The following is a 6334-nucleotide window of genomic DNA, read 5'->3' on the forward strand; positions in this document are numbered from 1 at the left end:
TGACAGCCAAGTACCCCATTCTGCCCCATTGTCACAAAGCTGCATAGGACAAGCTCCATAATCCACAGAATGGAGCATTGGAAGCCCCTCGGACAGTACACTTGGCTGTGTGCATGGGGTCTTAGGTCTTGTTCACATGACAGTGAAAAACATTGAGAATGAATGGGTGTGCACCGTTTTTTGGCAGATCATTTTCAGGTAAACAGACAGAACTTATTTTTGTCCATTTTCACTGATCTATAGGACAGGTAAGAATAATACATCTTCATGCAGTGAGCGCCCCCTAGTGAGACCTGTACAAGATGCAGCTTGCTCCCCCTAGTGGTGACTGCAGGCAGACAGGATTTTATCATGCAATTTCCACTCTGTTTCAAAAGAAATGAAACCAAATATCAGAGGCAAAAATGTCTCCTGTGCCCTGACAGTTTGTTATAGTAAGAGCTGAGAATACAAAGGAATATTCCAGGCCGTACAGCAATCCCCCTAGCCACGTATCTTCAGAATACCCCCAGCACATGGGCGGGCCCGTCTTCTGTTCATTTTTTTACACATTATTGAACGGCTGAGATGAGTAAAGAAAAGACTGCATGAGACGTGCGAGCGACTTTATTCACTGTAATGGGTCCAAGTGCTGTCTGCGGTCAGAGAGACAGAAAAGTATATTGTGAAAGGGTCCTAAAGCAAAGAGGCTGCAGCTGAGAACAAGGAGCAGGAGGCAGAGCCTGTCCACGTATGCTCGCTGCGTATGACCCACAAGGAGCAGGAGGTAGAGCCTGTCCACGTATGCTCGCTGCGTATGACCCACAAGGAGCAGGAGGTAGAGCCTGTCCACGTATGCTCGCTGCGTATGACCCACAAGGAGCAGGAGGTAGAGCCTGTCCACGTATGCTCGCTGCGTATGACCCACAAGGAGCAGGAGGTAGAGCCTGTCCACGTATGCTCACTCTGTATGACCCAGAAGGAGCAGGAGGTAGAGCCTGTCCACGTATGCTCACTCTGTATGACCCAGAAGCAGCAGGAGGCAGAGCCTGTCCACGTATGCTCGCTGCGTATGACCCAGAAGCAGCAGGAGGCAGAGCCTGTCCACGTATGCTCGCTCCGTATGACCCAGAAGCAGCAGGAGGCAGAGCCTGTCCACGTATGCTCGCTCCGTATGACCCAGGAGCAGGAGGCAGAGCCTGTCCACGTATGCTCGCTCCGTATGACCCAGGAGCAGGAGGCAGAGCCTGTCCACGTATGCTCGCTCCGTATGACCCAGGAGCAGGAGGCAGAGCCTGTCCACGTATGCTCGCTCCGTATGACCCAGGAGCAGGAGGCAGAGCCTGTCCACGTATGCTCGCTCCGTATGACCCACAAGGAGCAGGAGATAGAGCCTGTCCACGTATGCTCGCTCCGTATGACTCAGAAGGAGCAGGAGATAGAGCCTGTCCACGTATGCTCGTTCCATATGACTCAGAAGGAGCAGGAGATAGAGCCTGTCCACGTATGCTCGCTCCGCATGACCCACAAAGAGCCTGTCCACGTATTCTCGCTCCACATGACCCAGCCACTGTGTGATGGACGGCAGCACAAGAGGAGAAACTCACCTGAGGGGTTATGTTATCACTATGGTGACCTCGTACTGCTAGAGGCTGCATTAGTTTATCTATAAGGCTATGGTGCAGTGAATAGAACTTTACCATTCAGGAACCTTGGAAAGCTGGGTGACAACCATATTGAACTCAGTGACGGATCTCAGCAGTCACAGTGAGCAGCGGCATGACACAGGATCTCTGGAATAACGGCATGTGCGTGTAGTTTGTATGTTCTCCCCATGTTTGCGTGGGGTTTCCTCCTGATAGGGGATGTAGATTGTGAGCCGTATATGGGACAGTGAGTGACGAAGATTGTGCTCAGCCGACTTACCACATGTGTATGACCTGCTATAGGCAGCCGTCAGCTATTCCTCCAGGCTCCCCTGTCCCCTCCATGCTGATCCCCCACCTCTCTGATCTCCCACCTCTCTGATCCCCCACCTCTCTGATCCCCCACCTCTCTGATCCCCCACCTCTCTGATCCCCCACCTCTCTGATACCCCACCTCTCTGATCTCCCACCTCTCTGATCCCCCACCTCTCTGATACCCCACCTCTCTGATCCCCCACCTCTCTGATACCCCACCTCTCTGATCCCCCACCTCTCTGATACCCCACCTCTCTGATCCCCCACCTCTCTGATCCCCCACCTCTCTGATCCCCCACCTCTCTGATCCCCCACCTCTCTGATCCCCCACCTCTCTGATCTCCCACCTCTCTGATCCCCCACCTCTCTGATCCCCCACCTCTCTGATACCCCACCTCTCTGATACCCCACCTCTCTGATCTCCCACCTCTCTGATCCCCCACCTCTCTGATACCCCACCTCTCTGATCCCCCACCTCTCTGATCTCCCACCTCTCTGATCCCCCACCTCTCTGATCTCCCACCTCTCTGATCCCCCACCTCTCTGATACCCCACCTCTCTGATCCCCCACCTCTCTGATACCCCACCTCTCTGATCCCCCACCTCTCTGATCCCCCACCTCTCTGATCCCCCACCTCTCTGATCCCCCACCTCTCTGATCCCCCACCTCTCTGATCCCCCACCTCTCTGATCTCCCACCTCTCTGATACCCCACCTCTCTGATCCCCCACCTCTCTGATCTCCCACCTCTCTGTTCCCTCATTCATCCTCATAGAAGTTCAGCCAGTCTAGGTGCAGTCGGGGGGTTTGGTTGATATCCATTTTATGTTTTTGGTCTGCAGATGAATATCTGACCCCTCGCAGCCCCCCGGGTGTGCGTGTACACTATGTGACTATACACATTTACCAGCTGCTTCCTCTGATATTACGCTATTGCCCCCTCATCTACAACAGGCAGTGACTTCATTTATCAAGAACAAGAAAATGGCAAAGGCGAATATCCCAGGTGTACCCTCGGCCCCCTGTGTTCATGCACTTGTCCCTCGTGTACCCAATTGTAGGACTGGGGTCTAAAGACATTGAGCTCCACAGTCATTTAGACCAAAACCCACCAGTCTGTCCCCGGCTGTCCCCGACATCTCTAACTAATACCACCCTCCCTGTGCACCCAGCACCTTCCTCTGCCCTTGGGCACCTCAGTCCCTCAGAGCACAACTCTCGGGCCCTGACCACCCACACTGCGCTCTTACCGCACCCTAATCACATGTCATCACTTTACAGCCATCCACCCCTTCACTGCTGGAGCCGCCACTTACTGTAATAATAATCAGTAAACTGCACCTTGGTGGGAAGTTCAGTCCTGGGGGGAGGGGAAATATCTAAACACATTATACTACATGGAATAAATGAACAATTAGCTTGCCCTCTGTCCTGTCTCTTTTCTCCTCTCTGTTCACTGCACCCTCCCAATTTGTAACTGGCTGGGTGGTCCCCCCCTCCTTACCCAAACACAATTAACCATTTAAACACAAGAGAAAGAACTGATTACATTGTGTCATAGCCTAGAGGAAGTGGGGGAAGAGCAAGGGAGAGGTGGCAGAGGGGGTCCCATGGACAGCAATGGTAGAGGGGCTGTGAGAGAGGTGAATGGGGTAGAAGAAAGTCCAGCTTGTGTGCGAGTGATAAATGGACCAAGGAATGGAGTAGAAAATTCATGACAGTGTTCTGATAGAAAGAAACCCTAGTATCTGAGACATTGTATCTGTGTATGCACGGTGAGAAACCCAACATAACCAACACTCCAAATCCTAGAAAGTAGTATCAATACTATAATACTGCCCCTATGTACTAGAATATAACTACTATAATACTACCTCCTATGTACAAGAATATAACTACTATAATACTACTATGTACAAGAATATAACTACTATAATACTACCTCCTATGTACAAGAATATAACTACTATAATACTACTCCTATATACAAGAATATAACTACTATAATACTACCTCCTATGTACAAGAATATAACTACTATAATACTACTCCTATATACAAGAATATAACTACTATAATACTACTCCCTATGTACAAGAATATAACTACTATAATACTACCTCCTATCTACAAGAATATAACTACTATAATACTACTCCTATATACAAGAATATAACTACTATAATACTACTCCTATGTACAAGAATATAACTACTATAATACTACCTCCTATCTACAAGAATATAACTACTATAATACTGCTCCTATGTACAAGAATATAACTACTATAATACTACTCCTATGTACAAGAATATAACTACTATAATACTGCTCCTATGTACAAGAATATAACTACTATAATACTACCTCCTATATACAAGAATATAACTACTATAATACTACTCCTATATACAAGAATATACAAGAATATAACTACTATAATACTACCTCCTATATACAAGAATATAACTACTATAATACTGCTCCTATGTACAAGAATATAACTACTATAATACTACCTCCTATGTACAAGAATATAACTACTATAATACTACTCGTATGTACAAGAATATAACTACTATAATACTACCTCCTATGTACAAGAATATAACTACTATAATACTACTCCTATGTACAAGAATATAACTACTATAATACTACTCCTATGTACAAGAATATAACTACTATAATACTACCTCCTATGTACAAGAATATAACTACTATAATACTACTCCTATGTACAAGAATATAACTACTATAATACTACTACTATGTACAAGAATATAACTACTATAATACTACTCCTATATACAAGAATATAACTACTATAATACTACCTCCTATGTACAAGAATATAACTACTATAATACTACTCCTATATACAAGAATATAACTACTATAATACTACTCCCTATGTACAAGAATATAACTACTATAATACTACCTCCTATCTACAAGAATATAACTACTATAATACTACTCCTATATACAAGAATATAACTACTATAATACTACTCCTATGTACAAGAATATAACTACTATAATACTACCTCCTATCTACAAGAATATAACTACTATAATACTGCTCCTATGTACAAGAATATAACTACTATAATACTACTCCTATGTACAAGAATATAACTACTATAATACTGCTCCTATGTACAAGAATATAACTACTATAATACTACCTCCTATATACAAGAATATAACTACTATAATACTACTCCTATATACAAGAATATACAAGAATATAACTACTATAATACTACTCCTATGTACAAGAATATAACTACTATAATACTACCTCCTATCTACAAGAATATAACTACTATAATACTGCTCCTATGTACAAGAATATAACTACTATAATACTACTCCTATGTACAAGAATATAACTACTATAATACTGCTCCTATGTACAAGAATATAACTACTATAATACTACCTCCTATATACAAGAATATAACTACTATAATACTGCTCCTATGTACAAGAATATAACTACTATAATACTACCTCCTATGTACAAGAATATAACTACTATAATACTACTCCTATGTACAAGAATATAACTACTATAATACTACCTCCTATGTACAAGAATATAACTACTATAATACTACTCCTATGTACAAGAATATAACTACTATAATACTACCTCCTATGTACAAGAATATAACTACTATAATACTACTCCTATGTACAAGAATATAACTACTATAATACTACTCCTATGTACAAGAATATAACTACTATAATACTACTCCTATGTACTAGAATATAACTACTATAATACTACTCCTATGTACTAGAATATAACTACTATAATACTACCTCCTATATACAAGAATATAACTACTATAATACTGCTCCTATATACAAGAATATAACTACTATAATACTGCTCCTATGTACAAGAATATAACTACTATAATACTACCTCCTATGTACAAGAATATAACTACTATAATACTACCTCCTATATACAAGAATATAACTACTATAATACTACTCCTATGTACAAGAATATAACTACTATAATACTACTCCTATGTACAAGAATATAACTACTATAATACTACTCCTATGTACTAGAATATAACTACTATAATACTACTCCTATGTACTAGAATATAACTACTATAATACTACCTCCTATATACAAGAATATAACTACTATAATACTGCTCCTATATACAAGAATATAACTACTATAATACTGCTCCTATGTACAAGAATATAACTACTATAATACTACCTCCTATGTACAAGAATATAACTACTATAATACTGCTCCTATGTACAAGAATATAACTACTATAATACTGCTCCTATGTACAAGAATATAACTACTATAATACTCCTCCTATGTACAAGAATATAACTACTAT

The sequence above is a fragment of the Leptodactylus fuscus genome, chromosome 9 (assembly GCF_031893055.1).
Source record: "Leptodactylus fuscus isolate aLepFus1 chromosome 9, aLepFus1.hap2, whole genome shotgun sequence".
In the NCBI taxonomy this organism is placed as follows: domain Eukaryota; kingdom Metazoa; phylum Chordata; class Amphibia; order Anura; family Leptodactylidae; genus Leptodactylus; species Leptodactylus fuscus.